The following is a 13,370-nucleotide window of genomic DNA, read 5'->3' as shown; positions in this document are numbered from 1 at the left end:
TTTTCTTTTATCCTTGTTTATTTGAAGTGGTGGAACATTTCCTCCATAGTTATCCTTGAGATGTTGCTGATAATTTAGATTAGATTAGCAGGAATTTAACTAGAAAACAGGGAAGGCCCAGCTGAGAAGGTTTTCAAAAAGACATGGACCATTTAAAAGAATAAATGCTGTTTATGTAGTTTTGAATAATGTTTTGCTCAATACTCACAAATCAATAATGATGTTTCACAAATATGAGTTGGAGGAAGTATGAGTTTAATTAAAAAGGAATGAAAAGAGAGTTTCTTGGCTACAGAGAGCATGACTTGCAATGTAGCAAAACAGGATGTCAGTCCTTGTTTTAGCTAAAGTTGCTGCATTTAAAATATCCTATATTTTAGTAGTACATGATTGCAGTTGCCTTATTATGGTTACAAATTGTGTGAATTTGGAAATTAGTATATACAGAATATGAGTGACGTTTTAGAACTTTACCATATCTGGTACCCCAGTTGAGCAGCCAGGGGCTGGGACAACTAAGACTGCAGAAAACATTTCCATATAAACTCTACCCACAGTCTGTTTTTCAGGGTGTGGTGGCTTAAGGACAGTCTCAACTGGGACTCTAGAACTTTGAACCTACATGGGCCCTCTCTGTAAGGGTTGGAATTCTCCAGCATAGTGGCTGATTCTGGGAGGGACTGTACAAGAATGAAAGTTCCAGGAAGGAGAATTATGCAAACATGATTTTTGTGTAATTAAAAAAAAAATGCAAAATCTGCAAGACCTTTTAAAATCTAGATATAGAAGTCACATATCATCATTTGAAGCTTACAATATTGATTGAGGAAGTCAAAAGTCCACTCAAATTCAAAGGGAAAATCATAGACTTCTTAATGAAGGGAGTGCAAAGGATTCTGCGATCACATTTTAAAATGTCACATTTTTTATTCAACGGTTTATTTACATTGTTCCCCATGAAAAATACATGCGCCACCTCCCAATACCCCCATAAGATTGTATCATGTTACTGAATCAGGCCAGAAACTTGTCATGTAAATCAGATCCAAGTGCAAGTGAGACCTCTTGAGTTCGGTACCTCATGTTCTGGTCCTCTTAATCTGAAGACCTGTGAATTAAAGAAAGACATCTAATTCAGGAACAGAAAATCAAATACTGCATGTTCTCACTTATAAGAAGGAGCTAGGCCAGGCACGGTGGCTCACGCCTGTAATCCCAGCACTTTGGGAGGCTGAGGTGGGTGGATCACTTGAGGTCAGGCGTTCAAGACCACCCTGACCAACATGGTGAAACCGCGTCTCTACTAAAAATACAAAAAGTAGCTAGGTGTGGTGGTGCATGCCTGTAATCCCAGTATTCAGGAGGCTGAGGCAGGAGGATAACTTTATCCCAGGAGACGGAGGTTGCAGTGAGCAGAGATCATGCCACTGCACTCCAGCCTGGGTGACAGAGTGAGGCTCCATCTCCAAAACAAAAAAAAAAAAAAAAAAAAGAGGGAGCTAAACATTGAGCACACATGGCCATAAAGATGGGAACAATAGATAAAGCAGACTACCAGAGGGGGAAGGGAGGGAGGGGTGTGTGGGTTGAAGAAAAACCTATTGGATACTATCCTCACTACTTGGGTGTTGAGCTCTGAATCCCACACTTCAGCGTCATGGAATATCTCTATGATTTTATCCATGATAATGCACCCACACATTTACTCCCTGTATCTAAAAGTTGAAATTGTTTAAAAAAATGAACACTTTATATGCCCCCACATTCAGCCAACAATAATTAGACAGGTATCCGATAAACTTAAATGCAGCTTGGCTCATTTAAAATGAGGAAAATGTGACACATAGAATCATTTCTGGTCCAGAACATTTCTGATCCAGCTAGCATGTGTTGTCACTTCTGTGATTCAATCTCATATTGTTACCTGGAGATAATTTTTCATATTTCTTGTCTTTGTCTTTTGACTTATCTTACTATCTCCATAGGAAATAGAACAGGAAGATAGATAATTATTTTTTGTCTTGTGATTTTTGAGCAGTCTGTGCAAATGGGAGTTCAGTGGTATGAAGTCTTATTTTATATGGCTTTATCTCCACCCTTTTCCATTTGGGTGGTAGTACTTCTCCCAGTATATTTTGTTCTCAAAAAGATTGTGGATATTTAAAAAATATCATTGAGATTTATTCAATTAGATATAGACTGATACGTTTGGCTACCCAAATCTCATCTTGAATTCCCATGTGATGTGGCAGGGATTCAGTGGGAGGTAATTGAGTCATGGGGGCAAGTCTTTCCCATGCTTTTCTTGTGATAGTGAATAAGTCTCATGAGATCTGATGGTTTTAAAAGGAGGAGTTCCCATGAACAAGCTCTCTCTCTTTGCCGCTGCTATCCAGGTAAGACGTGACTTGCTCTTTCTTGCCTTCTGTTGTGAATGTGAGGCTTCCCCAGCCATATGGAACTGTAAGTCCAATTAAACCTCTTTCTTTTGTAAATTGCCCACTCTTGGGCATGTCGTTATCAGCAGTGTAAACATGGACTAATACAGTCAATTGGTACCAGTAGAGTGACACGTTGCAGAAAGGATACCAAAAAATGTGGAAGCAACTTTGGAACTAGGTAACAGGCAGAGGGTGGAACAATTTGGAGGGATAAGAAGAAGACAGGAAAATGTGGGAAAGTTTGGAACTTCTTTTTTTTTTTTTTTTTTTTTTTTTTTTGTGGGGGGGTGTCTCGTTCTGTTGCCCAGGCTGGAGTGCAGTGGCCGGATCTCAGCTCACTGCAAGCTCCGCCTCCCGGGTTCACGCCATTCTCCAGCCTCAGCCTCCCGAGTAGCTGGGACTACAGGCGCCCGCCACCTCGCCCGGCTAGTTTTTTGTATTTCTTAATAGAGACGGGGTTTCACCGTGTTAGCCAGGCTGGTCTTGATCTCCTGACCTCGTGATCCGCCCGTCTCGGCCTCCCAAAGTGCTGGGATTACAGGCTTGAGCCACCGCGCCCGGCCACATGGAACTTCATAGAGACTTGTTGCATGGCTTTGACAAAAAAATGCTGGTAGTGATATGAACAATAAGGTCCAGATTGAGGTGGTCTCAGGTGGACATGAGGAACTTGTTGGGAATTTGAACAAAAGGTGACTCTTGTTATGTTTTAGCAAAGAGACTGGTGGCATTTTCCCCCTGCCCTAGAAATTTGTGGAACTTTGAACTTGAGAGAGATGATTTAAGGTATCTGGCAGAAGAAATTTCTAAGCAGCAAAGCATTCAAGAGGTGACTTGGTTGTTACAAGGGAAGCAAGTCCCTTATATAAGGGAAGCAGAGCATAGAATTTCAGAAAACTTGCAGCCTGACCGTGTGATAGAAAAGAAAATCCCATTTTCTGAGGAGAAATTCAAGCTGGCTGCAGAAGTTCCCAAAAGTAATGAGGAGCCAAATACTAATCACCAATACAATGGGGAAATGTCTCCAGGACATGTCAGAGGTCTTTACGGCAGCCCCTCCCATCACAGGCCCAGAGGCCTAGGAGGAAAACGTGGTTTTATGGGTTGGGCCTGGGATCTTTGTGCTTTGTGCAGCCTAGGGACTTGGTGGCCTGCAGTCACTCTAGCTGTGGCTGTAAGGGGCCAACACAGAGCTTGGGCTATGCCTGAAAGGGGCCAATGTAGAGCTCAGGCCATGGCTTCAGAGGGTGCAAGCCTCAAGCTTCCACATGGTGTTGAGCCTGCAAGTACACAGAAGTCAATAACTGAGATTTGAGAACCTCTGCCTAGATTTCAGAAGATGTATGGAAATGTCTGGATGTCCAGGCAGAAGTTTGCTGCAGGAGTGGGGCTCTCATGCAGAACTTCTGCTAGGGCAGTGTTGAAAGGAAATGTGGGGTCAGAGCCCTCACACAGAGTCCCTACTGGGGTACTGACTAATGAAACTTAGAGAAGACAGCCACCATCCTCCAGACCTCAGAATGGTAGATTCACTAACAGCTTACACTGTGCATCTGGAAAAGCTGCAGATACTCAATGCCAGCCCATGAAAGTAGCTGGGAGGGAGGCTGTACCTTGCAAAACCACAGGGGAAGAGCTGCCTAAGACCATGGGAACCCACTTCTTGTATCTGCATGACCTAGGTATGAGACATGGAGTCAAAAGACATTATTTTGGAGCTTTAAGATTTTACTGCCTCAGTGGAGTTCACACTTGCATGGGGGATGTATCCCCTTTTTTGGCCAATTTCTCCCATTTGGAATGGCTGCATTTACCCACTGCCTGTACACGCATTGTATCTACGAAGTAACTAACCTCCTTTTGATTTTACGGGCTCAGAGGTGGAAGAGACTTGCCTTGTCTCAGATGAGACTTTGGACTGTGGACTTTTGAGTTAATGCTGAAATGAGTTAAGACTTTGAGGAACTGTTGAGAAGGCAGGATTGGGAGAGGATGTGAAATTTGGGAGGGGTCGGGGTGGAATTATATGGTTTAGCTGTGTCCCTACGCACATCTCATCTTGAATTCCCATGTGTTGTGGGAGGGACCCAGTGGGAGGTAATTGAATCATGGGGGCAAGCCTTCTCGTGCTGTTCATGTGATAGTGAATAAGTCCCATGAGATCTGATGATTTTTAAAAAGAGGAGTTCCCCTGCACAAGCTCTCTCTCTTTGCCTGCTGCCATCCATGTAAGACGTGACTTGCTCTTTCTTGCCTTTCACCATGAATGTGAGGCTTCCCCAGCCACATGGAACTGTAAGTCCAATTAAACGTCTTTCTTTTGTAAATTGCCCAGTCTCAGGCATGTCTTTATCAGCAGCATGAAAACGGACTAATACACACTCACATCTTTTTGAGATAAACGCTTGTCTGTATTGGGCCCCCTATGAGGCTGTTTTGAGAGTTTTGGAAGCCCTATTGTTTAATAGAGAGGATTTGCTAGATAAGACCCTAAGACCCTTAGAAGGGCTTTTGTCTGTGTGCATGAGTCTATGAGGCACCACTGCCTTATCTCTTTCTAAGGTCTTATTAAAGGGTTTTTAAACTATACCCTTAGCATTATCTTCAACTCCAGTCCACATTTTCCTATTAACACATTAGCTTTGCCATTACCCTGTGGTCCTTTCTTACTCTTTGAAGCCCCAGCTGGTGGGCATTACTGGTCTAAGCTCTTTATATTTCTTCCCAATTCTACTCAAAGTTAAACAATGTGTTTTAAGTTAATTTTTCTTTAACTCTCTGCTCCCTCATAGACATGTAGAAGAAGCCAGAAAATACATTTAACAACTCTCCTTAGCATGATTATCAAATTTATTGGTTACTTTATTTTCCCTTTACTGCAGCTTCCAGTAATATTGTCCTCATGTTCTGTTGAGCTCTGAAAAACAGTATTCATGAGGCTTATCAGGATTCTGCTCACCAACTCTTCCATTAACCAGTATTACATATTTTTAGGTTTTTGTTTTACCAGTATTAACTCCCAGTTACCAAAATATGTTTCAGTGATTTTTGCACCACTAAAAGAAAACTCCAAAATATAGTAATTTTACACAATAAAAACAGATTATTCTCCAAGTTTCTATCCATCAGAAATATGAATATGGTACAGAGGAGATGACTCTGTAATTTCTATGGCTTCTTCTGGGTTGAACCAAGGGTTGCTGGAATGAGGCAAGATTTAAATGGCAGGGAACTAGATGGTGGGGATGGAGGATGTGATCTCAAATGACTCCTTCACTCATCTGTTTTCACCAAGGCTGAGTAGGCTGAAGTTGAAGCTCAACTAGGCCTTTCCAGTTTAGTAGTTATGCGTGGCATCTCCATATGGTTTAAGCTTATGATAGCATAGTGACTGGGCTCCAAAAGGTGGATGTAGCAAGAGAGAGTTCTAAGATTTAGCATCCTAGGAGAACCAGGTAGATGCTACCTTTAAGTAACGTTTTATGATGTAGGCAGAAGTCATATAGAGTCACCTATATTGTACTTTTTTGGCCAAGTATTCATATGCCTTGCTACATTCCAGGAGAAAAATTATAGATCCCACATCTCAATGAGGAGGCCATTAAAATTTTTCATATGATTTTTTAAACTATCAAAGACACTAATGTTCACTTTAGATTGAATGATCCTTTTATGATTAACCAACTTTTTATTGATTCTACAATAGGTTCTTAATCATGCAAGTCTTACTAGCTACTGAACTTGGTCTTTATCTCCAGGTAACAGAACTGAGTAGTAAAAATAAATTCTGATACAAATAAATAATTATTTAAAAAGTGGCAGTTTTAGTAAAAGAATTGCATATAAAGTGATGTGGAGGCATATTGGAAGAAGTAAACATACCGAGAAATGTATGCAAATGAAAGTGGCTTCTTGCACTCAGCTTGATTTATCCAAGCAAATAATAATAATAAACTGTTTTAGGAAAGGAAAACAAGTACATGCATAAGCATAGACGCATGTTTGTAAGCTCCCATAAAATAATAGAAGTTCCCAATATATGGCAGATAATATTAGGGCCAGTTCAAGAGGATTATGATTATTTTTCATCATCTTTAGAAACTCATGTCAATCTACTGGTAATGGCAACATCGAACATCATAGGTAGGTTAGCTATTTAGCTCTGTTGTCAGTTATGTTTTGAAAGTGGAGCTGCAACTAAATGTATAAAGGGATGCAGATTATAGGATACAATTATAGGAGATGATGGGAAAGTGAAATAAAGAGCTGTAGTATCTGAGAATCCTGAAGAACTGCAGGAGTGTACAATTTGATTTACAGGGAAATCTGAGAAATCCAACATGTCTATCTGGCAAAGTGGGATCCTGAGGAGGAGCCCATAGATAGATCTGGGGGAATTTGTTTTCTCTGTATAGCTACTACTCTATGGATCTGCAGTCAAGCATCTGATGTTGGGCTGAGGGCTCCTATTTTTGATCAGCGCTGGCAGTTAGGAAGACAAGCTGGATGTGGAGCCGAGGAGAGTGATGACAAGCTAGGACCCACTGAGTACCTCTGTATTTGACCATTTTTCATCTGGCCTTAAAGACTTCCTGAGAGGAATGGCTGCTGCTGCCATGTGCCTTCCAAACCTCATTAAGCATTTATCTTTGGCCAATTCTGATTAAAGCCCAGAGAGGAAAGGATTCTGACAAAGGCAGTCCTCAGCCTAAATAATCTGACAATGGTATACTTGCCAATATACACTTCTCAGACTTAGCAGTGTGTATCCCAAATAATATCTGCCTCAGAGTTTTATTCATTAATGGTTAGTTGATAAGATTCGAAGAGAAATAGCCAAATTGTTAAAACATTGAACTAGATTTATTATTTAACATTGTTGATGTTCGCTTTCAAGCGCAAGATTTGGCCCAGTCCCGTCTTCCTTGACATTTAATATTCCTTACGTTCTGGAAGGACACCTTGTATTGTGACTCCTGACCCAATAATAACCATGTCTCAGCAAAATATATTCTCAATTCCTTATCCATTAAGTATCTTTTTCTGCAGTTCTGGTCAGAGTTAGTTGGATCAGGTGTGTGCCTTGACCAAAAATGGGCCAATCATATTCACCCATCTAAAATATTGGAACGAGGACTAAAATTAAGATGAATATCAGTTGGAACTATGTAAAGTTACTATCACTGTGATCTGTTAAAACAGGGTCTGTGAGGTGCCATGGTTTTTCCTTTCTTCCAGAGAGTCAAAGAGAATCTATCCACTTTGCAACTGATAAAGACAAATAAAGGACTCATTTTCTAAGAAATGCAAAGACTAGAGGAAATAAAAGCAGCAATTGTTGGTTTATTTGTTTCTAAAACATTCTCTTCAGTTCAATTTCTTCCCCAGCTTCCACAGAAAATGATCTTTAGAAGATACTTCCTGATTTGATTCAGCTGGCCTGGTTTGGTTTCTACTATAAATATTCTAAATAATATATGTCAAAATAAGTGTCTATATATCACATATATAATATATATTATATATAACATATATGTTATAATATATATTTGAATTTTTATATATGTTATATATTTGTAATATATATTTAATATATAATATTGTATTTTATATTTTGGATATATTTTATATTGGATCAATATAAAATATATATTCAATATAAAATAATATATAAATATATATAAATATATGTTATATAATAAATAATATATATTATATATTTATATATTTTTAATGAGAGTTTTAAAAAATGATATGGGATCTCACTCCATCATCCATGCTGGAACGCAGTGGCACAATCTTGGCTCACTGCAACCTCCTCCTCCCAAGTTCAAGTGATTCTCCTGTCACAGCCTCCTTAGTAGCTGGGATTACAGTCTGCAACCACCATACCCAGCTAATTTTTGTATTTTTAGTAAAGACAGGGTTTCACCATGTTGGCCAGGCTGGCTGGTCTTGAATCCCTGACCTCAAGTGATCTACCTGCCTCAGCCTCCCAAAGTGCTGAGATCACAGGCGTAAACCACCATGCCCAGATGTAATCTTTTTATATTTTAAATTCTTCAAGTCAGTAGTACAACATAGGCAGCAATTGAGAAGTCATTTAGCAAGAGCGTTCCACTGTAGTAGATAGCAAAGCAGTGTCAACTTCACAGACTACATGTCTATAACACTTTCTTGAAGATGCAAAAGACATTATTATATTTTATTATTATATTTCCAAAGAAAGACTCAAATATTTATGATTTTTTTATGATCTTGGACAATTTATTCTACATATTTGTTCCTTCCTGTTTTATGCGGTTGTTACAAGAATTATGTGTGATAAAATACACAATATACTTAGAAGGTTGTGCTATATACTAGTGAACTTGCTATAAGTATTAAATGTTTTTATTAATTTTAGAGGCTACATCCCTCAATATGATACGACAGTATAATTTATCTGTTTTGCAATAAAAATGTAACCAATTTTTCAGGTTAAAGATATCAAAGGAAATATCAGTATATATACACATATACATAAGTGTATACATATATAATTTTTGAAAAAATTAGGAGACAACTTATATATAAACATTGTGTTTTAGACATTATTTTGCAGAAAAGGAGACAAATTAACAGAAACTACCTTCTGAATCCCTTGTATTAGATGTTAGTTATTTCACAGCAGATATATAATTGCCGTTTATAATCACAAATGATTATAAACTTCATCTGTGATTTCAAGTCTCAGTCATGCTGGCACCAATGCCTATGAGAATCAAAGTACCCTAGTGATGATTTTGTATTGGTTCATTAATGACAATCATTGTTTCTAAAGATTTAATCAAACACTAATGTTCTGCTGGTAATTAATACTGTGACCAAGGAAATTACAGGATATGAAACTATATAAGAATCAGTAGCTATTAAGAAAGAAAAAGAATAAGAAATGAAGTGAGAGAGGAAGGGAAGGGAGGAGAAAAAGGAAGGAGAGACTAAAACATGCAACCTATAGTATTTTTAAGTATTTCAATCATTTTAAAAATAGTATTTCGATTACATCTCAGGTCATTTGATAACCCTTATTTTATTTCCACATTCTGTCCTCCAATAGAAACCTGTAATATTTATGAAATCGATTACATGGAAAATATTTCTACTTCTGTGAGTTTTTAATAAACTGATATGACTGTAAATAACCCAAAGTTGTGTTGAATCACTTAAACAGTTGTTTTTAATATGTATCTATTAAACCTGATTTTTCACTGTGTCTTTCCTAGTATCATTATTTAAGAAACATCTGATGGGTGACCCTCTATTCTGCAGCTATGATAAAGCTTGTGCCATTATAACAAGATAATAGGTCATAACCTAGACGACCACAAATCCACTGCCTATCTCTATAGATTTGCCTATTCTGAATGTATCATATAAATGGAATCATACAATATGTTGTCTTTCTTTGATTGGTCTTTTTCTTTTAGCACAAAATTTACAAGTTTCATCAATATTGGGTCATGTGTTAGTATTTTGTACTTTTGTTAAAAAAATATTTCATTGCAGGGGTATACTACGTTTTGTTTACTTTTTCATCAGTTGATTTGAATTTTGCTTTCTTTCATTTTTTTTTTTACCGTAAGTTTGCTATGAACATTTATGTATAAGTTTTAGTGTGGTTATATGTTTTCTTTTCAATTCAGCATATACCTAAAGGCAGAGTTATTGGAGATATACTAACTATATGTTTAATGTTTGACGAACTGTCAAACTATTTTCCAAAGTAATTGCACCACTTCATATTTCCATCAACTTGCCAGGATGTCAGCATACAAACAATAAATTAGGATCAAATATTTGCCCATTCTCTCCAATAATAATAATAATAATTATCTTTTATAATATAGCAGTCCTCCTGGCTATGAAGTAGTATCTCATTGTGTTTATAATTTTCGTTTCCTTATTACTGATATGTTCAACATCTTTTGATGTACTTAATGCTCATTTGAATATCTGATTTGAACAAATGTCTATTGAAATGTTTCAATTAAAATTTTGTTTATTATTTTAACTTTTAATTTCAGTTATACATGTGCAGGTTTGTTCTATAAATAAATTTTGTGTCACGGGGGTTTGGTGTAGAGATTATTTTATCACCCAGGTAAAAAGTGTTCTCCCTGACTAGTTTTTTGATCCTCACTCTCCTCACACCCACCACCCTCAAGTAGGCCCTGGAGTCTATTGTTCCCTTCTTTTATATCCGCACATACTCAATGTTGAGCTCTCACTTATAAATGAGAACATGTGGTGTTCGGTTTTCTGTTCCCGCATTAGTTCGCTTAGGATAATGGCCTCTAGCTTCATCCTTATTGCTGCAGAAGACATGATCTCATTTTTCATGGCTGCATAGTATTCCATGGCATATATATATAAATATATATATATTTTTATATATATATATATATACACATACCACATTTTAATTATCCAGTCTACTGTTGATGGGCATTTAGGCTGATTCCATGTCTTTGCCATTGTGAATAGTGCTGTGATGAACATACACATACATGTGTCTTTATGATAGAATAATTTATATTCCTTTGAGTATATACCCAATAATGAGATTGCTGGGTCAAATGGTAGTTCTGTTTTAAGTTCTTTGAGAAATTACCAAATTGCTTTCCACATTGGCTAAACTAGTTTACAATCTCACCAACAGTGTGTTATTCCCTTTGCTCCACAGCCTCACCAGCATCTGTTATTTTTTGACTTTTTGATAATAGCCACTCTAATTGTTGTCAGATGGTATCTCATTGTGGTTTTAATTTGCATTTCCCCAAAGATTAATGATGTTGAACATTCTTTCATATTTTCTTGGCCATGTATGTATCTTCTTTTGAAACATGTCCTTTGCCTACTTTTTAAAGAGGTTGTTTTTGCCTTGTTAATGTAAGTTTATTATAGGTTCCGGATATTAGACCTTTCTCAGATGATTGATTGTAAATATTTTCTTTCATTCTGTGGGTTATATAGTTACTCTGTTGATAGTTTCTTTTGCTGTATGCTCTTTTGTTTAAGTCTCATTCTTCAATTTTGTTTTTCTTGCAAGTGCTTCTGACATTTTTGCCATAAAATCTTTCTGAGGGCTTATGTCTAGAATGGTGTTTCCTCAGTTTTTTTTTCAAGGGTTTTAATAGCTTTATGTTTTATATCTTTAATCCATCTAGAGTTGATTTTTGTGTATAGAGAAAAGGAAGAGCTCTCAATTCTTATTGTAGAGATCTTAAGGAATCTCTTCAACAGAGGAGGTAAGATGTAAAGAAGGGGTCAAGGATGCCCACTGTCCCACTTGTATTCAAGGTAATATTGGAAGTCCTAGCCCAGAGCAGTCAGGCAAGAGAAAGAAATAAAAGACATCCAAATAGTAAGAGAGGAAGTCAAACTGTCTGTGTTTGTACATGATATAATTTTATATCTAGAAAACCCCATTGTCTCTGCCTAAAAGCTCCTAGATTTGTTAAGCAACTTCAGCAAAGTTTCTGGATACAAAATCAATGTACAAAAATCAGTAGAATTTCTATACACCAATAACATCCAAGCTGAGTGCCAAATCAAAAATGTAATCCAGTTAACAACACACACACACACTCCTAGGAATACAGCTAACTAGGGAGATGAAAAATCCCTCAACAAGAATTTAGACAAAACACTGCTGAAAGAAATCAGAGATGACAGAAACAATGGAAAAAGGTTCCATGCTCATGGATAGGAGGAATCAATATTGTTAAAATGGATGTACTGCCCAAAGCAATTTAGAGATTCAATGCTATTCCTATCAAACTACCAACATCATTTTTCATAGTATTAGAAATCTCTTCTAAAATGGATATGAAAACAAAACAGGGCCCAAATAGCCAAAGCAATCCTAAGCAAAAGGAAAAATCTAGTGGCATCATATTACCCAAACTTCAAAGTATACTACAAGTGTAAGTGACCTAAATGGCATGATACTGTTATGAAAATAGGTGGGAACTGAACAATGAGATCACTTGGACTCGGGAAGGGGAACATCATACACCGGGGCCTATCATGGGGAGGTGGGTGGGGGGAAGGATTGCATTGGGAGTTATACCTGTTGTAAATGATGAGTTGATGGGTGCTGACGAGTTGATGGGTGCAGCACGCCAACATGGCACAAGTATACATATGTAACAAACCTGTACGTTATGCACATGTACCCTAGAACTTAAAGTATAATAATAATAAAAAATAAATAAATAAATAAAAAACACTGCATAGCAGTATTTAAAGATCATTTTTTTCAGTGTAGTATAACATTATACTAGTATAAATATGAATAAACAGGTGTACAAATATTTAAAAAAAAAGAAAGAAAGTAGATACATAGACCAGTGGACTTAAGGAGTCCAGAAACAAAGCAGTACACCTGCAATCATTGGTTCTTTGACAAAGCAGACAAAAAGATACACTGGGGAATGGACACTCTATTCAATAAATGGTAGTGAAATAACTGGCTACCCTTATGTTGGAGATTAATTTTTTTGTTTCAATAGCTTTGGGGGTACAAGTGGTTTTTGGTTATTACATGGATAAATTGTGTATAGTGGTGAATTCTGCGATTTTAGTGTACCGATTACCTGAATAGTGTACATTGTACCCAATAGATAATTTGTCATCCCTCATCCTCTTCCATCTTTCCCACTTTTGAGTCTCCAGTGTCCATTAAACCACTCTGTATGACTTTGTGTACACATAGCTTAGCTCCCACTTAGAAGTGGGAACATGTGGTATTTGGTTTTCTATTCCTGAGTTACTTTACTTAGAATAATGGCCTCCGCTTCCACTGAGTTACTGCAAAATACAGTATTTCATTCTTTTTTTGACTGAGTAGTATTCCATAGTATGGATACACACACACACCATTTT

Source organism: Papio anubis, chromosome 12 (genome assembly GCF_008728515.1).
Source record: "Papio anubis isolate 15944 chromosome 12, Panubis1.0, whole genome shotgun sequence".
Lineage (NCBI taxonomy): Eukaryota > Metazoa > Chordata > Mammalia > Primates > Cercopithecidae > Papio > Papio anubis.
This window is presented reverse-complemented; position numbering follows the sequence as displayed.